Consider the following 24,072-nt stretch of genomic DNA (forward strand, 5'->3'; position numbering starts at 1 on the left):
ATCTGTGGCAAAAGAAAGATAAGGCGGTGGTTTAACAGTCTGCCTCTGAGCCACCTTAAGTCCAGCTCATTTGCTAATCATGATGAAACCGAAACAAAATTTAGGAACAAACAAGACAGTTTCTTTTGTGAAGAAGCCCCCTGTGCAAAAGACTCCCGTCTGTTGATGGCCAGGTCCCCAGTACATGGTGCTCAGACAAAGATTAAAGAAGATCTGAGACTCCGCTTGCTTCTTTTCTTTTTACTCAAGTTACATGCTTTTGCAAAACAGTTAGGTGAAGTCTGCTATAGAATTAGCAGATGGCTTTAATTTTCATTTGGGATGTAAGGCGTAACCCAATTTTCTTTACTAATGTGATGGATGAGTTTTAGGAAGGTTTAAAATTCTAAATTGAATTTTGATAGTTGTATAAATATGCAGGATTACATTATTGAAAGCTGGCATTGGAGTTAGAAGCTATGGAAGAAAGCTTTAGATAGGATACAGCAGCAGAGATTCTTTTTTTTTTTTTTAAAGAAACAATATCTCCAGGACAAAGATCTTTAGGGCTAAAATTCTTAAGATACATTTTATTTCATGGGACAAACATTTAAGATCTTTAAGTTTATTTTTTATTATTTTTCCAAAATAATCTACCATTTTTCTTCTGATTGTAAACAAAATAGATATGCATCATAAACAATACATAAAGTAATAATAGAATTCCATTGTCCAAACATCATCCCCACACTACCATGTTTCTCAGGACACACTCACAAAACACACATTCTTATGAAAATGGTCATAGTAATATCCATATTTTGTAAACGTACTTTTTTTCACTTAACTGTGTGAAAAAATATATGTGTTGGAATGTGTATTTAGAAACACACAAATACTTCCTTGTTAACAAATATAGACTTATAGTCTCAGTTTTATTTTCTGAATAAAATTTTATTTTAGAGAGACATGGGTTTTTAATTAGTCTTCTACACTGGATATATAGGTTCCCAATGTTTTGCTATTATAAAACCAGAATGTATTATTGTTTTCATTCAAATACTATTTATTGTTAATTTCTGATTTTTACATATTCTCCTCTTTTTTCTTTATTTGAAACAAATAATTTGCCTTCTTATTAACTTGTTAAAATTCTTTAAATATAAAAATAAGAATACTTTGTCATAGATATGTCAGTTTTCTTAAATTTTAATTATTACATTACATTTAGCCACATAGAATATTTTAGTGTGCTTAACTATATCTGTTGTACTATAATTTCTGGTAAAAAAAAAGAAAGCAGTTTTATTTACACTTTTAAAACTGAAGTATTTTGACACTTTTCAGAATCAAAGTTCACTTTTCTTTGTTTATATTTTGCTATTTATGTTGTGCACGGTTTCACCAGTTGGTTCATTAACTCTGATAGCAGTTTTGAATTTTATTATTTCAATAATGTTCTTTGTCTCTTAGAGGAATAGTGACTCAAACCTAAAGTTTAGCATGAAAGTGAAAATGTTAGTCGCTTGTCCAACTGTGCCACATCATGGACTGCAGCCCACCAAGCTCCTCCGTCCATGGAACTTCCCAGGCAAGAATACTGCAATGGGTTGCCATTCCCATCTCCAGGGGATCTTCCTGATCCAGGGATTGAACCTGGGTCTCCCGCGCTGCAGGCAGACTCTTTTCCATCTGAGCCACCAGGAAAACTGGTGAAAACACACTACGCAGGTATGAGCCATATAAAGGTGAAGGGATATGGACAGACACTCTCATTAATGAAGCTAAAATTCTTGGTGTTGGGACAAACACTCAAATTTCCAAAGATAATTGTAACTCTTAAGAAGAAGAGGCAGAAACCGCCTGAGCTCATGCTAGCGGGACTAACCCTAGTCTGTGGCAATCAGAGAGGTCTTCCTTGAAGAAGTGTCATTCTAGATGAGATCTGAGAGCTGGCTGAGAATAAGCGCAATGAAGAGGAAAGCAGATCACATTCTAGGCAGAAGAGGCATGTGCAAAGGCATGGCAAAGACCAACACAGGGAAGAGACGAACACAAACGATGGGCTTAACAACAAAATGATGAGAAGGCAATACTAAACATCAAAGCTGGCTGTGTTGAAGTTGTTGTTGTTCAGTTGCTCTGTCATGTCCAACTCTTTGCAACCCCATGGAGTGCAGCACATCAAACTTCCCTGTCCTTCACAATCTCCAGGAGCTTGCTCAAACTCATGTCCATTGAGTTGGCGATGCCATCCAACTATCTCATCTTCTGTTGTCCCCCTCTTCAATTTCCCTCAATCTTTCCCAGCAGCAGGGCCTTTTCTAATGAGTTGGCTCTTCGCATCAGGTGCCAAAATATTGGAGTTTCAGCTTCAGCAGCAGTCCTTCCAGTGAATATTCAGGACTGATTTCCTTTAGACTCTCAAGAGTCTTCTCCAACATCACAGTTCAAAAGCATCAATTCTTTGGTGCTTGGTCTTCCTTATGGTCCAACTCTCACATCCATATATGACTACTGGAAAAACCATAGCTTTGACTGGATGGACCTTTGCTGGCAAAATGACATCTCTGCTTTTTAATATGCTTTCTAGGTTGGGTCAAATCTTTTCTTCCAAGGAGCAAACGTTTATTAATTTCATGGCTGCAGTCACCATCTGCAGTGATTTTGGAGCCCCCAAAAATAAAGTTTGTCATTGTTTCCCCATCTATTTGCCATGAATCATGGGACCAGATGTCATGATCTTAGTTTTCTGAATGTTGAGTTTAAGCCAACTTTTTCACTCTCCTCTTTCACTTTCATCTAGAGGCTTTTTAATTCTTCTTCACTTTCTGCCATAGGGTGGTATCATCTGCATATCTGTGGTTATTGATATTTCTCCTGGCAATCTTGATTCCAGCTTGTGCTTCATCCAACCTGGCATTTTGCATGATGTATTCTGCATATAAGTTAAATAAGCAGGGTGACAATACACAGCCTTGATGTACTCCTTTCCCAATTTGGAACCGGTCTGTTGTTCCATGTCCAATTCTAATGATTGCTTCTTGACCTCCATACATTTATCAGGTTTCTCAGGAAGCAGGTAAGGTGGTCTGGTATTTTCATCTACTAGACTACTATGCAAGTGGAGACCATCAGTAAACCTTAGATAGGTGGATGGATCTATGTATCTGAATCTCTGCACAGTGGTCTGCAACAGTTACCCTCAGAAAACTATATTATTGACTGCCATTCTGGGGGTTATAGTTGGATATTTTTGGTGTTCAATGCTGAGGGATTGGAGGCTATTCCTGGCATCTAGAGTACAGAGGTTAGGGATGCTGTTAAACATCTTACAACACCTTGGAGAGTTCCTCCCAACAAGGCTGATCCTATCCAAAATATTGAAAGTTCCACAGCTGAAAAACCTTGGTCAAGACAATGCATATCAATATGTAAGTTTTGATTCATTTTTGAAGCTATATAGGCAAATAAGATCACCTAAGATTTTGGAGTAAGAAGAAAAGGGGACCAAAGACAGAATCTTTGGCAATTAGAATTGTTTAAGTCACAGGGAGGGGTGGGGGTGTCTTTAAAAGAAGCTGATGAAAGAACAGGCTGGAGATGTAGATACAAGAGTTTTACCACTATTACATGGAAACCAATTGTATCGTTTTTTATTGCTATGTAACAAATTACCCCCAACCTGAACTCAACATCTTAAAATAATAAATATGCATTATCTCACACAGTTTCTGAAAGCCAAGACTCTGAGAGCTTCTCATCCATATGGTTCAGACTCAAGGTCTTTGACTAAGTTTCAGACACATTCTCACCTTGGGGTACACTCATCCAAAGATTCAACTAGGATGAGGGTTTGCACTTCCAAGCTCAAGACTGGGGTTGTTGGCAGACTCAGTTCCTCTCTGGCTGTTGACCATAAGGTTTAGGGCTTCACCACATGGACCTCACAAGAGGGCTGCTTAAAAGCCAGGACAGCTTGCTTCCCCCTCAGTGAGAGATCGCAGAGAGAGAGCAAGAGAATTCAAGGCAGAGGTCACCATCTTTTTATAAGCTAATCTCATTAGTGTCATATATCACATTTGTCATTCATTAGCGAGAGTGGCTGAATCCAGGCCACACTCAAGGGGAACAGAATTCAGCTCCATCTCTTGGAGACTCTCGTTTGGAATTCTTGCTTGAAAGTTGGGGAATAGTGAAGGACAGGAAAGCCTGGCCGCAGTCCATGTGGCATCAAAGAGTGGGACATGCCTCAGAACTGAACACGGACAAGGCGATGGCACCCCACTCCAGTACTCTTGCCTGGAAAATCCCGTGGATGGAGGAGCCTGGTGGGCTGCAGTCCATGGGGTCGCTGAGGGTCGGACACGACTGAGCGACTTCACTTTCACTTTTCACTTTCATGCACTGGAGAAGGAAATGGCAACCCACTCCAGTGTTCTTGCCAGGAGAATCCCAGGGACGGGGGAGCCTGGTGGGCTACCGTCTATGGGGTCGCACAAAGTCGGACATGACTGAAGTGACTTAACGCAGAGTAGCGTAGAACTGAACAACAGCAGCAAACATCAGCAACAGATACAAAATGGACAGCTGGTCAACCAATGAGCTTATCAGGCGGAGTTTAATACTTGTCTCCTGGTCATATCTGATCCAGAGAGCAAAGTCCCTTGGTCCACACCTCCTTCAGGGCTCATCTTGGGGAAAACACAGTTCTCAGAGAGAAGTGTACCCTGGGTAGCAGGGAGTATTTGTCAAAGGAAAAAAAAAAAAGCTAGCTCTAGCAGAGAGAAGTTAACTTATTTTACCAATTTCACCCTCTGTGGATAGCTGAAACCAGATTTTCATTAAGAAGTTGGCTTATATTTTATGTGAATTTTCTGTGGGAAAAAAAAAAGATAATGGCTGACTTCTGCTGCAAGAATTAGTTTTACCAAGATCAGATAAAGCTCAATGTTTTAGTGAAGACTTAAATATTTCCAAAATATTGACTGGTTTTATCTTCTAGAGGAAAATGTATTGCCAAACGTACAGATTTTACTTTCCTCAAATGTTCCTCATTAGTACATGATGTTATACCCCCTCTTCTACTCATATTGACCATAGGCTAAGAATTGTTAAGGCATTTCCCCTTTGTGGGCTTCAGTACTAAAAACCAACTTGAATTAAAGCAAAGATAAAATGAATTTGACCTATGACTTATTCACAGGCTGTGACCATTTATCCAGCTTCATTATCATCACTTGATTATGTGCTGACTGCCCATCATGTGTATTTCTTGGTGTCATTTTTTCTTGCATCTTCATGGAATGTGGGACCCTGAACTGCATTCCCCGGGAAAACTTACAGCATTGGCATCTGATTTTGCGTGTGCATTTTACACTATGTTTTTCTTGGAGGGGCCTGATAAAAACAGTGTTTAAAGAAGAAATGGCTTTATTACTGTGTCACCTATCGTAATGGAAACGTATACAGTGAGTCACATCTGTGCACAGAATGCACTGAGGACATGAATGTCCTGAGGAACTTGGGCACAGACTCAGTCCGAACGTTGGCATAGGCCCACAGCATCTCAGATGCTGGCAGCAGAAGCTCATTGGAATCATAAATGCTGACCATGGCAACTTATTTGTGGAAGCCGACAGCCAACATTGGCTTCTTTATTCTCAGCAGGATGCAGAATCAGCCTGGCTCACTGATCAGGATCCTCGTGGTTCTCCAGGTGATCAGCCGTATCAGAGACCATCACTAAGTCCATTTACATGGATCAGACTACAGCTGCACCATATTTTCACTACCAGGATTTTTAAAAATATTGCTCATTCAAATTAACATTATAAGTGGTAAAACATGAAAGAGGACAATGCTACTTTAAAAATTATATGTTAACAAGCTAAGGTCAAATTATACATTTTCCAGCAATCAGATCAATCTTGTCAATATTATACTGAAAAGGAACAGTCTACAGCAAAACACTCACCATAGTCATCACTATTGAAGAAATACAAAACTCTTTTGAACTCCTGACATGCTGGAATGTAAAGTAATTTCTTTGAAAGAAGCCATTTTCATCTCATCATTAAGTTATTGTCTTATAATTCAAGGGTCTGAAAAAGAAACTCAGGTTATAGACCAAAAATATTTTTAAATACTGACAATGAAATTTATTCATTTTGCTAACCTCAATAATTGAATAAGTGAAAGTCTCACTTTTTTTTTAGAAGTCGCAAAATGAAAGAACATCTCATCTCTCCAGCTGGGAAAGAGTGACTAGCTGAAAAAACACTGAATGGTGGATAACCAGAAAGTTATTGAATTTTGCAACTGACTACCTTTACTCAATCTGACCACAGTATATGCTTGCATTTGATTGTGCATATCATATTTGGATGCATTTAATTGGGTTGAGGTGAAACAGAATTATCTAATGACAAGGTAAGTGTGCTTGTCATGGTGACCCACTCTTGCCTGGAAAATTCCATGGACAGAGGAGCCTGGTAGGCTATAAGGCCATGGGGTCATCAAGAGTTGGACGTGACCAAGTGACTAACATACATAAGATAAGATAAGTGTGTGTGCGTGCTCAGCTGCTTCAGTCGTGTCCTACTCTTTGCGACCCTATGAATTGTAGCCTGCCAGGCTCCTCTGTCCATGGGATTCTCTAGGCAAGAATACTGCAGTGGGTTGCCATGCCCTCCTCTAGGGAATCTTCCCAACTCAGGGATCAAACCTGCGTCTCCTGCACTGCAAGTGGATTCTTTACCCACTGAGCCCAACAATGTAAGCATTTGAGGCCTATTTGATTTAAAAAATTCCAATATCAACAAAGGTAGATTTTCACCAAATCAAACTTTATCAACAGTTCCATTCCTATATCCATCTTACATTTTATTCTTCATGAAACTCATATCTAAATGGAATAGCCACAATGACATATTTTGGGGGCAATGATTTTAAATGAAACCTGTGACTTCAAGAACCTCAGAGTTTTACAAATTCCAGCTAAAGCCATTGATATGTTGGGAAAATGTTCTTGCCCTAGCTCTAAGTCTAGAGAAGCCAGGAAGAGCAAGAGGAAGATAAGTCTTCAAGGTCACCCAAGGTTAGTGAACAAGACTTGAAATCTAATACTCCTGGCACCTACTCTGCAATTTTAACCAGTATCTCATTCTGCTTATCTCATTCTGATCTGCCTAATGAGCAGCTGTCGAGCATTAAGCAAAATCATCCCATCCCTTCCTGCTAAAAATACACTGTATATGCCAACGTTCACAAAGGAAGCAAAGGAGATGATGTATAGTTTTCTGTGTCCAGGTGCTTTATTCAGTCCCTGGTCTTTATTTAGTTCTTGACACATTTTGATACTCATCGTGGTTGCTGACACTTCATGACAGCCCCGAATCACCATGGCTGGGAGCAGTTGTCTGAGATCTTTACTCATACACAATTTGAGGGGAAAAAATGGTGCACCAGGCACAAGAGTATTTATGGAGCTAGATCCAGAGTGGGATGGTGTCTTAAGAGACAGGAACATATTTTGACCCACCCTGTGCATTTTCAGTTACTTCTTTCCTGAGAAATTCCAAAAAGAAGCATCTTAGATGAGTATATTATTTACTTTCAAAATAAGATTTTTCTCCTTTTTAAATTTACTCTAATCTTTTTCTTTTCTACTTAATGGCAGAGTTAACATCCAATCACCTAGTCAATAAAATATACTCATTAAAAATAAGTACTAGTTGCACCTAGGCATTTCAATAATATCAGATTAATTGTCTTAATTATCATCATAATCATTCCCCATATTTTAAAAGTACATCTTTCGTTTGCTTTCAAACTACTGTACAAATATATTTGCATATATGCAGTACACTAAAAAGTAGTCTAGAGAACAGTTGTAGGCTGCATGTGCATCAAAATATATTTTTAATTAATTTTTATGCTATTGTCAAGGTTCCTTCCATTTACAGTTAATTACAAAATAACAAGACAAGGATGCCCACCCTCATCACTTTTATCTAACATAGTTATGGAAGTCCTGACTACAGAATCAGAGAAGAAAGAGAAATAATATGAATCCAAATTGGAATGGGAGAAGTAAAAATGTCATTGTTTGCAGATAACATGATACAATACACAGAAAATCCCTAAAGACACCACTAGAAAACTACTAGAGCTCATCAGTGAATTTTATAAGTTTCAGGTTATATAATTAATATACAGGGATCTGTTGCATTTGTATACACTAACAGCAAAGTATCAAAAAGAGAAATTAAGGAAACAGTCTCATTTACCACTGCATCAAAAAAGAAAACAAAACTAAAAAAAAAAAAAAAAACCTAGGAAGAATCCTACCTAAGGAAGCACAAGACCCGTATTTAAAAAACTGTAAGACACTGATGACAGAAACTGAAAATGACACAAACATTGGACTGGAAGAATCACTATTGCTAAATGCCCATTCTACCCAAGACAATCTATAGATTCAATGCAATCCATAGGAAAATACCAATGGCATTTTTCACAGAACTAGAACAAATAGTTTTAAAATTTGCATGGAAATACCAAAGATCTTGAGTAGCCAAAACAGTCTCAAGAAAGAACAGAGACTTTAAGGCTATACTACAAAGATATAATCCTCAAAACAGCATGGTACTGGCATAAAAACAGATACATAGATCAATGGAACAAGATAGAAAGCTCAGAAATAAACTCACTCACTCATGATCAATTAATCTATGACAAAGGAGGTAAGAACATGCAATGGAGAAAATACAGTCTCTTCAGTAAGTAGTACTGACAAAACAGGACAGCTAGATGTAAACCAAGGAAATCAGAATACTCTGTAACATCATATACAAAACTAAACTAAAAGTGATTAAAGACCTGAAAGTAATGTCAGATATTATTTATAAATTTTGATACACATTGTACATACAATGAAAGAGCTTCAACTAAGTTCATTATATAGTGCAATCACAAAGTACATTACGCTTTAAATGTAAATTTATGATTTTTTCATGTTGTTGCTATTCAGTCACTAAGTTATGTCCTACTCTTTGCAACCCCATGGACTGCAGCACATCAGGCCTCCCTGTCCCTCACTATATCCTGGAGTTTGCCCAAGTTCATGACCATTGAGTCAGTGATGCTATCCAACCATCTCACCTCCTGCTGCCCTCTTCTCCTTTTGCCTTCAATCTTTCCCAGCATCAGGGTCTTTTCCAATGAGTTTTTCATGCTGTGTGTCTTATAAACAATGACATTTTACATTCAGGGTTTAGACTATATGAGTCGGACATGACTGAAGCGACTTAGCAGCAGCAGCAGCAATTACAAAGATAAATACACAATGTAGAAATTAATCTCAATTGGGATACATGGTGTGATTCATCATAACTGAAACCAGGAGATGAGCTGAAGAAGCTCCAAGGTAGAATGATGAACAGGCAAATTCTGCAAACTTGGTGTTATTAGAACAGCTATCAGGACTGGATTGGTGTGTGTGTGTGTGTGTGTGTGTGTGTGTGTGTGTACTCTACGCATTCTAAGAATGTGACAGGTAGATCTTTGACTAGGAAAGCAGACATATAAAGGAAGAAGCAGCTCCACTTTTCTGAGTGTAAAGAAGTAGATCTGTTTAACAGAAGCTGGTGGTATTAAAAAAAAAAAACTGAATTGTATCAGAGTCATTATTATATTTTTTAGAAAGGTCAGAGGGAAAGTGCAGAATTAATTTGTGAATGATCTCACTATTAAAGTCATGGAAATGACTTCCACAGTTACCTCTTTGATGAATCTATTTCAAAAATAAAGTGGGATCAAGAAGGTATTTATATCTAACAGTATGTTGATTTATGTGAGGACCCCAAGATTGCTTAGAAGCAAGAGTCACTAAGGAATACTGATTATTGCCAAATTTATGTAAACAGTGATGCTAGTTGTCAGATGAATTACAACTCAAAGGCGCCTGTTTAATATGTAAAAAACAAACCCTGCGGTGTCTAGGTGTGGGCATGTATGTGTGTATGTGATGTTGGAGAGTGGAAAGAAAGGGATAAATTCAAATTTAAAAAATGAATTATGCTGTAAACAAAAATAAACTTACTCTAAGATGTTTAAGGAAAATTACAGGCTATACAGTATCTAAACTGACTTTTATAAAGAAACATAAGTAGGAAAAATCATACTGTCTCATATTGTTTCAAATAATGCATGCCTGGCTACCGCAGTCTGTAGAGAATGAGACTCTTAATCCCAAAGTCATGGGCTCAAGCTCCACATTGGGCAGTTGCTTTCCTTTATTTAGGGCTTTCCAGGTGGTATAGTGATAAAGTATCCTCTTGCCAATGCAAGAGACGCAGGAGATTCTGATTCCATCACTGGATTGAGAAGATCCTCTGGAGGAGGAAATGGCAACCCACTCCAGTATTCTTGCTTGGGAAACCCCATGGACAGAGGAGGCTGGCGGGCTACAGTCCACGGGGTTGCAAGGAGCCAGATATGACTGAGCACATATGCACAGGCACATAATCAGTATTATGTGATATCAGCAGACAGACATATAAACCAATTGAACAAAACAAAGAACTCAGAAACAGACATAAATAAATACGTCCCAACAATTTTTGACAAATTTGCAAAAGCACTTTATTAGAAGGACAAACTTCAAAAATGATTTTTGATTAACTGGATATTCATAAGAAATAAATGAACACCTACCTAAAGAACACCTATCTCACATTTTACACAAAAATTAACTCAGAATCAATAACTTAATTATAAAATGTAAAACTATAAAAACATTTGAAAAATAGAAATTCTTCTGATCTATCTAGGTTTGGGCAAAGAGTTCTAGATATGACAGTAAAAACATAATCAATAAAAGGAAAAATTGATCATTTGGACCTCATCAAAGTTATTTTTTTTATATTCTGCAAAAGTAAACCTCTCCAGGTATGAGAATAAGAAGAAAAGTGTATTAGGTAGAATAATGGTGTTACAAATATTTTCTCACCCCAAATTCATTGTTGGTGTGTGTGTTGCTTGGCAAGGGGAAATTAAAATTTCAATAGAATTAAGGTTGCTAGTCAGCTGATTTTAAGATAAGGATATTATCTTTTAAAAATGGAAGAAGGAAGCAGAAAAGATTCAGAAGGCTTTGTGTGAAAGCCTTAAGTTAGCATCACTGACTTTGCAGATAGAAGATGTCTATGAGCCAGTGAATGTGGGCAGCCTCTAGAATCTGTAAAATGTAAACAAATTCTCCCCAACAGCCTTCAGAAATGAAAACAACCTACTGATACCTGAGTTTAAGCCCGGTGAGACACATTTCAGACATGAGACCTTCAGAATTGTAATGCAAAATATTTGTGTAAAGTCACTAAGTCTGTGGTTATTGTTACAGCAGCAATAAGAAACTAATACAGTGAACTGCAGACTGAGAGGAAAAAATTATGAATCTGTATCCAACAAGGGACCAGGATCTGGAATATATAAAGTCAAATCTTTGAATGACATAGAGTAGAGATAGAAAACACTAGAATGCTCAAGCACCCTCAGCACTCTGAGTAAAGGAGACCAAAGCCTTGGCCAACATTTTGAAAATTTGGAACATGAATGCAGGATTCAGTTTTCTCTAACCCAGGGAGAAGCTGGGATTTTTAAATTTTTTGCCTGCTTACCCTGTGCTGAGATGAGGGCTATGGTCAATTTTTGTTGTTGTTATCGTTCAGTCAGTAAGTCATGTACAACTCTTTGCAACCTTGTGGAGTGTAGCACACCAGGCTGCTCTGTCCTTTACTATCTCCAAGAGTTTGCTCAAATTCATGTTTATTGAGTCAGTGATGCTATCTAACCATAACAGCCTCTGCTACCCTCTTCTCCCCCTGTTCTCAATCTTTCTCAGCATGTGGGTCTTTTCCAATGAGTTGGCTCTTTGGATCAGGTGGCCAAAGTATTGAATCTGCAGCTTCAGCATCAATTCTTCTAATGAATATTCAGGATTGATTTCCTTTAGGATTGACTGGTTTGATCTCCTTGCTGTCCAAGGGACTCTCAAAAAGTATTCTCCAGCAATACAATTTGAAAGCATTGATTCTTTGGCACTCAATCTTCCTTATGGTCCAACTCTCACTTCTCATATCTGTACATGACTACTGGAAAAAAACAATTCTTTTACTATATGGACCTTTGCCAGCAAAATGATCTCTCTGCTTTTTAATATGCTAAGTTTGTCATAGCTTTCCTTCCAAGGAGCAAGCATCTTTTAATTTCAAGGCTGCAGTCACAGTCCTCAGGAATTTTGTAGCCCGAGAAAAGAAAATTTGTCAATGCTTCCACTATTTCCCTTCTATTTGTTGAATACTTGCATGAAAATCCATACTACCATCTTTATTTGCTTTAAACCTAGGGTCCTCTTGCATCAGTATTCAGATTCAGGCAACATAGCAACCATTCTTATGGGCATTCCCTGGAAAAGACAGAACATTGGAAACACCGTATATTTCCTTCCTTCCTTCCTTCCCCAGGAAAAGCTGTGAGCTTGGTGTTTCCACCCAATGGTGTGGCACTTTGCCAAGGGGCGTGATTGCGTGGTAAGAAGGAGGTTCATATTTTTCAACCAGCTTCGGGGTGGCTGGTTTTGCATTCTCCTGGAGTTCAGGGGACTCTCAACTGGTGTCTGGATTTCTCACATGGGGAATAGGTCCATGTATTGTTGAATTAGTGTATCTGTGGGTGCAAGGAGAATGGATGACATCCCATTCCATCTTTCTGATGTCACTTCTTATATGATTTTGATTATTTTAAATCTCGTAATTTTTTTTCTTGTCTCATGATATGACCTATCTTGGTGAATGTTTTATGTTCATTTCAAATGGGCCCTTCCCTGGCTCAGATGGTAAAGAGTTAGTCTGCAATGAGGGAAACCCAGGTTTGATCACTAGGTTGGGAAGATCCCCTGGAGAAGGAAATGGCTACCTATTCCAGTACTCTTGCCTGGAGAATTCCATGGACAGAGGCGTCTGGTGGCTACAGTCCATGGGGTGTCATAGAGTCAGACACTACTGAGCAACGAACACTTTGAATAAAATGTGTGTTATTATGTTGTTTGCAGTGTTACATAGTTCCGTTTGTGTTCTGGCCACCCAGTGATCATTCTGAAACCAGGTAGAGGTATATTTTTAATTCTATTGTGTAAGATTGGTTTCATTTCTGAACAACTTGGAGGTGACGGTGTCAAAGCACCTGCATGTGGTTGTTTATGCACAATTGGGTTCATTCTTGAGCTATGTCATAGTCACAATTGTAATGCCGGAGCATGAAGGTCACAGGGGCAGGCAAAATGCTACTTACCACGGTCCTAAAACAGTTGTTTTCATGCTCTCTATTTATGTTTATCTGTATTTAATAGAAGCAGCAGAGTGGAATGTGATTATTAAATTTTCCTTATAAAATAAATCCTCCAACTCATGCATTTCTAATTTAAGTAACTCCAGAAGCTTGGTATCATTTTTAAAAATAGTTTTCTTTCTCCTACTTAAGATGCTCAATTTTTTTCTCTAACTTAGTGAACATATGGAATACAGCTATAATACCATTTCCTCTCCTTGTCTATTAATTCTATCACTTGTATCATTTCTAGGTTTATTTCTCCTCATTGATTTTTTTACTCATTATGAGTTGTATTCTCTCAATTCTTTGTATGCCTGGTAATTTTACATAGAAACCCCTATCATTTTACTTTAGAGGATGCTAGAAATGTTAGTATCTATAGTAGTGTCTGTTTGTTAATCTGGGTTGCATTAGTTATTTGAAAAGACCTTAATCTTTGGACGCTTGCCTTTAAGCTTTGATAGGCAGAAAGAGAGAAAACTTTTGCTGCTCTTGTTCAGTTGCTAAGTCATGTCCAATTTTTTGCAACCCTATGGGCTATAGCCCTCCAGGCCTTTCTGTCCTTGGGATTCCCCAGGCAAGAATACTGGGGCGGGTTTCCATTTCCTTCTCCAGGCGATCTCCACAACCAAGGGATCAAACCTGCATCTCTGGCATCTCCTGCATTGGCAGGTGGGTCCCTTGTCTTTGAGCCCCCAAGGAAACCCCAGCATCTGCTCTATCCTTCCCTTTTCACCTTGTGCAGGTTTAACCATCTTTGAATATTTGCCTCATTTCTCTCCTGAAGTCAAGAATACAACCGAAAGTTCTGTCTGATGATGCCACACAATTATGTATGCAATAACTTTTAGAGAGATGAATGACTATTCAATATAACAGACCTATATGTAAAACAGACTTACTGAATTTTATGCACATTGATCCACATAGTTCCATTTTGAAAGGATTTTATTTCTCTCCCTATGTATTAACTTAGTACATTTGCTAAAGCAAGGTCTCCTCTATGAGAGAGAGTAAATTATGATGAAATCTAATATTAATATATTGGAATATACTATGAAAATACTTTATGGGTTTCTTGGAACACCTATTAAATTCAATAAAAATGAGTGAACATAAAACCAAATGAAGGTGTGCCTGTTTTTTTACGGCCCTTTAACCTGGTGGACCCACCCTTGATCTATGAAGCTAGTATGACATAAAAATGGGCTGTCAGATTTCCCGCATGGTTCTGGTCAACCTCTCCTACACTCTACTTTTAGAAAAAATTAGTACATTTCATTCCTTACACATCACTTGTGCAAACAGCCCTGATATTTAGAGGAGTCCATACATTGAAAGGGTAAAAGTAATTCCAACTGTGTATGTTCTTGGTCAGTTGTCAGTCTGTCAAGGAATGTGTTTGAGTTAAATTATAGTGGTAGTGTTTATAGTAAAAGAAAAAAAAGATTAAAACTAGTTTAAAGGTATCCTTAAACACATATCTGTGGAAATGGGAAAGATTGCATAAAAATGCTAACAGTTCTAAAATTTGAATAAGTTGTCCTTGAAAGAATAAATTTACTTATGTCAATTTATTTTAACAAAATGAGCTGTTGATTTTATTTTTATTTATTTATTTTTAATTGGAGGATAATTGCTTTACATTGTGGTGCTGGTTTCTGCCATACATCCGCATGAGCCTGCCATAGGTGTGTGTATATTTATATATATCCCCTCCCTCTTGAGGGTCCCTCCTACCTCCCAGCCCATCCAGCTCCTCTAGGTTGTCACAGAGCGCTGGCTTTGAGCTCCCTGCATCATAACAGCAGATCGCCACTGGCTATCTCTTTTACATATGGTAGTGTGTGTGTTTCAGTGCTGCTCTCTCAATTCACCCCACCCTCTCCTTCCCGCACTGGGTCCGCAAGTCTGTTCCCTACGTCTGTGTCTCTGCTGCTGCCCTGCAGATAGGGTCATCGGTGCCATCTGCCTGGATTTCATATATATATATATATATATTTGCTTTTCTTTCTGACTTACTTCACTCTGTGTGATAGGTTGTAGGTTCACCTGCCTCCTTAGAACTAACTCAAATGTGTTTCATTTTTAATGGCTGAGTGATATTCTATCGTAAATATGCACCACAACTTTTTTATCCATTCATCTGTCAGTGAACACTTAGGTCTCTTCTATGTCCTGACTATTGTAAATAGTGCTGCAGTGATCATTGGTGTACATGTGTCTTTCAATTATGGTTTCCTTAGGGTATATGTCCAGTAGTGGGATTGTTGGGTCATACGGTAACTTTATTCTTAGTTTCTTAAGGAATCTCCATACTGAGCCATTGGTTTTAAATTGCATGTTTTGTTTTTGAGCCTTTCTATCCAGAGTAGATTTTTTTCCCATAGTGACTGGAACAATAGTTTTTGAGTAGGAACTCTCAGCCAGATACTTTCAGACGTGGCCTCTATCAGCTCACAATAAACATGCTGGTGGGTGTTCCCATCTGAAATCACGTGGCTTTACTCAGACATTCTTTTGCTGCCCAGAACAAGTAGCATGAACTCAAACTAACATATCAAATCTAATTTAATATGTAGTTGTTAGGTTTTGACTTATAAGATGAGAAAAATTTATGGCCAAAGCATAGTAAATGTTTTGAAGCCTTACTTTCTGTCTCTTCTCTTGAAAAATAATAAACAGTGAGATAGAGTAACTGCAGAAAACCCTGGCCCATATTTACTAATAATAAATACTATTAAATCCACTGAACACAAATAAATTCTGTATTAGACAAAAATGTGAAGTATTTAACTATAAGACAATTTATTTGCATTCAGTGCATTTAATAGTATTTATTATTAATAAATATGGACCAAGTCTACATATATATTTATATGTTTAACTATAACAAACAAGAATTTAATAATTTTTAAATAAGCTGGGAACATTTTCTCTATGAAAGAGACGTGAGAGTTTGACCTATGAATAGTTAATATAGAATGTTCGTTACATAGAACATAGTTACATAGAATGTTTGTATATTTATTTACACTTTCATCATCACATATACACAATAAATTTTCAAAGACTATTAGCTTCATCAAAATGACTTATGATGGAGGACTCAAATTCTAAATTGAAAACATTATAAGTTCCTAGCCATATGTATTACCTAGAAGAATCTATAAAGTCAATGTTCACTGTGCTTCTTTTCCTACTCAGCTGATTTGCCCTTGAGAAATTTGAGGACCATGTTGGTGTCCTGTTCATGTGTGTGTGAGAGCACTTCATACATACCCACTTAAAACACTGGCAAAATTGTGAACATTAGTTTTTTCAGAAATTCCCAAGTAATAGAAAGACAGCTTATCCTATACAAAGGATCCTCAATATGAGCAAAGACTGACTTCTCCTCAGAGATCATGGAGAAAAGAAAGCTGTGGGACATTCAGCATATTGAAAGGAAAAGATTATTAGTCAAGAATGCCAACATTCAGAGATTTCCCTGGCAGTCCCGTGCTTAAGACTTCACCTTCCAATGCAGGGGGTGTGGTTGATCCCTGGTCAGGGAGCTAAGATACCACATGCCTTGCAGACAAAAAAAAAACATAAAACAGAAGCAATATTGTAACAAATTCAATAAAAGTCTTTAAAAATGGTTTGCATCAAAAAATCTTTTAAAAAATGCTTCATTCAGCCAAATTAAGAAGATATTCCCAGATAAACAAAAACAGACAGAATTTCTGGCTAGCAGACCTACAATAAAATCTAAAGGAAATCATTTTGGCCAAATAAAATAAGAACATGCAAAATAATAGGCTAAATGCACATGAAGGACATCAGTAAACAAAACTGGTTTGATAAATATAAGACAGAATATAAATGTATTTTTTGGTCAAATATTCCTCTCACGTATAATTTGAAAGACAACTGCATAAAGCAATCGTTATAAAAATGTGCTATTGTTTAATAATGTAAACAGATTTAATTTACCTGACAATTATAAACTGAGGAGGGGGAATGGGGCAAACTGAGGGCAAAGTTTCTATAAAATATTTTAGTACAAACTGGGGCTTCCCTGGTGGCTCAGTGGGTAAAGAACCCACCTGCCAATGCAAGAGATACAGGTTCAATCCCTTCAATCCCTGGGTCAGGAAGATCCCCTCAAGAATGAAGTGGCAAGCCACTCCAGTATTCTTGCCTGGGAAATCCCATGGACGGAGGAGTTGGTGAGCTACAGTCCATGGGGTTGCAAAGAGTCAGACACAACTGAACAGCCAAACAACAGCAACCCTATTGCAGGGCTAGGAGATCCTCAACCCACACAGATGCCCACAATCAAGCTGAAGTCTCCCTTTCTCTGAGAACATCTGAAGATGCCTAGGTGTAACTTCCCAGGGCTTTCTCCACGGGCCCCCCTGCTGTCGTCTCTGCTTGCTCTCAGTTGTCCTTCTGCCCTTTTAATTCCTGGCCACTCCTGGGGATTTCCTATAATTCTGAGGAGCCACTATCACGACCCCCAGAGGGCTGGTGTGTAAACAGCTCCCATGAGAGTAAATAAACAAATAAATAAATGAGTATAAACAGTGCATGATGCCCCAGACTTACCTACCTAGTAAGGAATCCATTTAGATGGATGGAGATTCTCAGAGTTTCAGAAAAAACTTGGTTCAGATCTTCAGAGAGTGGACTTCCTGGTGCTGCCGAAGACAACAGACTGACCTCCAGGAAACAACGGTAATCACAATAAACACCAGAGAGGAACAGCTTCTATTTTCTTAGATCATCAAAGGTGAAACAGAAATGTAGCAATCACCTGTAACCTTTAGGTGGAGGAAATTAGCATATTCCCTCAAAATATGTTTCTGCATTCACTGTCTGAGACTGTGTCTTCCCCGGCACATTCTGAGTCCAGGTAATGACTCTATCACGATTGTGCCTTTCATATATCTAGTATAAAAAAAGCACATTCTGCTTCAAGCTCTGTAATACAAATGTTCTAATTTAATGCGTGAGCGATTTTGATCCGGCCAATTATTATTCATATTGTTGGGGATGGTTGTGCCTCAATGAGTCTTTTGAATCAAGTGTGTTAGTTCTCGTGTCCCAGCTTTTGATTTCAGTTTGTAGAGGTAGTCTTTTCACTACATTCCAACAAATATATCCTAACAACCTTAATGGGCTTCCCTGGTGGCTCAGATGGTAAAGAATCTGCCTGCGATGCAGGAGACCTGGGTTTGATCCTTGGGTTGGGAAGATCCCTTGGAGGAGGGCATGGCAACCCATTCCAGCATTCTTGCCTGGAGAATCCCCATGGATAGAGGAGCCTGGAGGGGGGCCACAGTCCATGGGGTCGCAAAGAGTCAGACACAACTAAGCAGCTAAGCACAACAACCTTAATGTTTCTTCATTCGTATTGATTCCTATTTTGTGGTTCAAGGATGCATCTGTAACAGAATGAGGTGCCCACCTGACTTCCCAAACTTAGTGCTGTACTTCTCCTGCCAAGGCAAACCCTCTTTGGTTCCTCACTGAAGTCCACAACTGACCCATTGCTGGTCTTTGATTCGCCCATTGCCTTGAGGGACCTAGGCCTTCAAAGCACACACGTTTGATAGTCTTTTCCGGTCCAGCTCTAACTTTAACTTTTCCCTGGAATGTTTCCTTCTGTGTCCCATCACTGTCTCCATTTCTACCATATTATTTTTCTTCATTCCACCTGGTGGCTCCTTGGAATGACATTATTATGCATTTGTTTGTTTGTTGCTAAAGTTTTTCTCTAATACTTAATCTCTATGAGGGCCAATATCTCCTCTGTTCGGGTTACATGAAATGTCAGACAACAGGATGCTACCTGGCAGGGAGCAGAAGCTCTTAAATGTTTGTCTAATGAAAACATAAAGAATCTGAACCACAGAATCTAATAGCTTCCCTCATCAAGATTTGATCTCCGCTTCAAACTGCTTCAGACTGTAAGGAGATCAAACCAGTCAACCCTAAAGGAAGTCAACGTTGAATGTTCTTTGGAAGAACTGATGCTGAAGGCCACCTGACACCAAGAGCTGACTCACTGGAAAGGACCCTGATGCGGGGAAAGACTGAAGACCAAAGGAGAAGGGGGCGGCAGAGTATGCGATCATTAGATAGCACCACCAACTCAGTGGGCATGAATTTGAGCAAACTCTGGGAAATAGAGATGGACAGGGGAGCCTGGCATGCTGCAGTCCATAGGGTCACAGAGAGTCAGGCACAAGTTAGTCACTGAACAACACAACCCCAAGGGTAACCAATTAATAGGAAGAAAAAGCAGGATTCAGACCAAGGTTGGCATTACAGTAAAATACAGGTCCCTCCACTGTGCCATGCTGCTGCTCCTCATGCCAAATCACTGTGCACTGTCACTAACGTTGGCAGAGGAGAAACCCGTTTTCTTGCATCCATTCCAGGGTCATGATCAACCCAACAGCAGAGATAAATGGAAAGTCTACTCCATCTCTACATCCAAAATCCCATCCAAGATGCTGTAAAGAGGATGCTGCAGAAAAGGGACCGTTAGCAGGAGATGTGATTGTGATTTACCTCTAGCTTACTAATTGCATTTTATAGAGAGAGCTTACAAATGCGACTTTTCATGAAGCTCTGAGGGAAATTAGAAGGAAAGGATGTTAAAAAGAAGAGCACCATTCCTGTGGACTAATGAAGGCATCTCTATCTGGTGTGACCACCTTTTCATGTGTTTCTTTGTAAACTGCAATCAATGGAAAGGACAGACATTCTCAGTATTAATGGACATTTGATTAGGCAGAAGTATATGCCTTCTCCATGCTAATGATCGGTAATGTTCCTCTGTACGTGAATTTCATTGCCCTGAGAAAAATACGTCTCTCATTTGCATGATTTAAAAATCCCTCTCAATCACCTAACATTAATTCAGTTAATATTTTTAACTCAAAGGTAGTTCAATGTAACAGGGCATGGCTTTTCCCAAAATTGCTTTGAATTTCTAAATGTGATACCTTGAAAATTGGGATCTCTGTGGACTTTGATGGTGACACTGACTTTAATGGCAAAAGGATTTCTACCCCCACCTCATTGCTTTCTGTTCTGATCCTATCCTCAAAATTGCTCACAGCTAAGCCCAGTTGGAGCCCAGGTGCCATTTTTGTAACTTACCCAGCAGCTGTGTCTTTTAAATCATCGCCCAGCCATTGAAGAGGGGACATTTTAAGCACATTTTTCAATAAAGAGGGTATGTCTGGCAGCTGTATAGGAGCTGATCTCATCCTTTCTCTTTTATCTTATATAACACTCACCACGGACTAGCATAATGATCTTCATCCTCTAAAATCTGTAATTCATGCTAGCCGAAGAACGGGGAAAGTTAATGAAAGAAACGGTCTTTTCAAACGTTATTCCTTTTCCTTCATTCATATATGAAACACTGAAACTTCAGCTAGTCATTGTAAATGGAGGTATAGAAAAGAAAGCAAAAATAATTCTTAAAGTTGAAAAGAAGAGGCTGGCATATACAACAAAACAGATAGGATATAAATGAATGACACCTTCCGTTTCTCCTCCACATGGTGAACTTTTAGAGAAAAGCAGAATCTTGCACATATTGAAGATTGGAGCTCTTTTTTTTTTTTCCCCCAAATAAGCTTCAAATACTTTAATATAATCTACTCCAAGCTTAGAGATGGGAATGTAGTCCTTCTGGTAGGAACTGATTCCATGTTTTTAGAAAGTCATAAATCTTTGCTTCTTTAATAATAGTTCTTTAGAAAGCTAAGATCAGAAAAAGTAATAATTATCTATGTTTTTATGTTTATTACATGAGATTACAGTTTTCTTTTTGAAGTTTGCCTTTTGTTCTTTGAATTTGCTGTATCTGTGACTTCATGGTGAGATGTAAGTCTATAAATTTGTCCATTTATGAATTCATTCTATATATATATATTTGTCCTGAGCTGGATCATGTTGGGCACACAAAGGTGAGTACCTAATAAAAATATGGGGATTGATTAGATAAAGAATACAAACGACACCTGGCATATTGTTACTGGAATCAAGTACTAGTTCACATTAAGTGCCACAGAGTTTTACAGATGGATGGATCACAGTTCTTGGAGAAATTGAATAGGTTTCCAGAAGGGAAGTGGTACTGGCTGGACCTTCTTGTGCAAGACTGAGGCAAGCATTGAAAAGCAGGTTGAGCTTTAGAAATGATGCTTTTGCTATGGGCCAGGCTCTGAGTTGGAGAAACATGGACAGCATTCAGAGTGGAGCAAATACTGGTGCTCCTAACTGTGGGATGAAATGATCACCAGGGGTTAGTGACCTGTCACTAATCCAATTTGGGGCTGGATTGGGGAAAACTAACTTACAACAGCCTCTGCTGCTGCTGCTGCTGCTAAGTCGCTTCAATCGTGTCCAACTCTGGGCGACCCCATAGACGGCAGTCCACCAGGCTCCCCCGTCCCTGGGATTCTCAAGGCAAGAACACTGGAGTGGGTTGCCATTTCCTTCTCCAATTACAACAGCCTCTAGAAACTCTAAATATGTGAAGAACTTGCCTGAAAACCAAGATTCTTTTGAGATGACATCACAATATGGTTATCTTATCTTCATTAAAACTCCACTTATTTGGCACCATCTAACACAGAGCACTTACAATGCACAAAGAATTACACGCAAATTACCGTATTTAATTCTTATGCTAAGGCTGTGAGCTAGACTTTATCATTGCCATTGTAAGACAGAAGAGACTGGGACATAGTGATGAAAAGATTTTCCATACAATCACAGGTTTAAGAACTGTCCAAGCCAACATCTGGTCCACAGGGCAGGACTCTGATGCTCACCTCAAAGTGTTCCCGCACAGGGAAGCGGTTAGCAGTATGGCCCCACAGTTGAGAGAAATTCCAGTGAAAGGAATCGCATCTTTATAAATAGTTCAATTAAACGAGATAAACAAGAAGACAGGTCTCCCCTGGTGGCTCAACAATAAAGAGTTCGCCTGCAAAGCAGGAGATGTGGGTCAGATCCCTGGGCTAGGAAAATCCTCTGGAGAAGGAGATGACAACCCACTCCAGTATTCTTGCCTGGGAAATCCCATGGACAGAGGAGCCTGGCGGGCTACAATCCATGGGGTTGCAGAGAGACATGACTGGGTGACTAAACAACTACACAACAAGGAAGACAGAAAAAATATTAAACAGAAAATGTTTTATTGGGTTGGCCAAAAACTTCCTTTGGGTTTTGAGAGGGTACCAAAAAACCCAAAGGAACTGTTTGGCCAACTCAATACATCTTCCAATTTCGATACTTTTCTCTCAAGGTCTTTATCATTGATGGAATATTATTGACTTTCCAGAAACATAAAAAGAATGAGATAAACAGCCTAGGATCAATGGGAATATTACATGGGCACCACTTTTTGATTTATCTAAGTGATATTTGATGCAGAGGGGGAAAAAATCTGTGCATTAGAAGTATCGTTTTTTCCCTTCTAAAAATGTTTTCAGATGTGGCAGCTACCAACTGTGTATCAGGCAAGTAGAGGGTAAAATCCTTCTGTTGGGCTAAAAAGAATTAAATGCTTTGCTGAAAACTCACTGGTAAAAAAATCTTCTGGGAATGATATCGGGGAGAAAGCTGCAATGCATGCAGCCTGCGATTATGAATTCAGTAGGGCTGCGTGAGGATGGAAGTGGGAAATGCAGACCCTCATAATCAAGGTTGCACTTCACCTGTGCACTTCACCTGTGCTCAGTTGCGACCCCATTGTAGGTTGTAGCGCGCCAGGTTCCTCTGTCTATGGGATTCTCCAAGCAAGAATACTGGAATCGATTGCCATGCTGTCCTCCAGGGGATCTTCCTGATCCAGGGATTGAATCTGCGTCTCTTGTATGTCCAACAGCAGCAGGCAGATGCTTTACCACTTGAGCCACCTGGGAGCCCATACTGTACCTGCTCTGGTGCTAATACTTCCCTCAGCTCTGTTCTGTCTTCTTTTTTGTTGTGTTTGCGTGTTTGTGTTTCTTACTTTTTTTTTTAACTTCTACCTCATAAACGTTACATCTTTTAAAATGCTAGGAATCCAAAAACTAGCACAGTGTTCAAAGTGAAATTAAGTCAGTGGTGTATATTGCATAATGTCATAATATTTTCCATACTATTTTCCCTTGCCTTATTAATATAACCATCAGTCTATTAGCTTTAACTGCTGCTGAAGACTGAGCAGATGTCTTCAATGAATGCTTCCATCCATAATTATCCTTCTTTTTTTTTTCTGAGAAGTTCAGCTAATTCAGATCTTACCAATGTATATGAAAAGTTTAAATGATTTCCCCCCAAATGCATTACCTTTTTCTTATCTACATTAAATTCCATCTGTCATTATGTTGCACAGTCTCACACTTTGATTAGATCCTTCTGGAGTTTTTAACAATCCTTGCTAGCTTTTTTTTTTTTTACTAACCTAAATAATCTCACGGCATTTTATAGAAGAACTTGTTTAACAGTTATGACTTTTTGCCAGCCTTGCCCTTGCGTGGATTTGCTATTAGTATTGGGTATGCATAGAAATGTGTTAAGTGTGACACTTCAGCAATGAAAAAGCATAGACACTTAAGCAAAAACAAACAAAACAAAAAAGGAAATAAAATCAAGTCTGGAAACCTTTTACTGCCTTTTTGTGCAGTGTTCACATATCTC

The 24,072-nt window shown here is 38.7% G+C and overlaps 1 pseudogene; it reads left to right on the forward strand.

Annotated features, from left to right (window-relative positions):
- The window catches only part of LOC104980984, a 72,561-nt pseudogene that overhangs the window by 5,169 nt on the left and 43,320 nt on the right, over window positions 1–24,072 (forward strand).

This window comes from Bison bison, unplaced genomic scaffold (assembly GCF_000754665.1).
Source record: "Bison bison bison isolate TAMUID 2011002044 unplaced genomic scaffold, Bison_UMD1.0 scf7180017864508, whole genome shotgun sequence".
Lineage (NCBI taxonomy): Eukaryota > Metazoa > Chordata > Mammalia > Artiodactyla > Bovidae > Bison > Bison bison.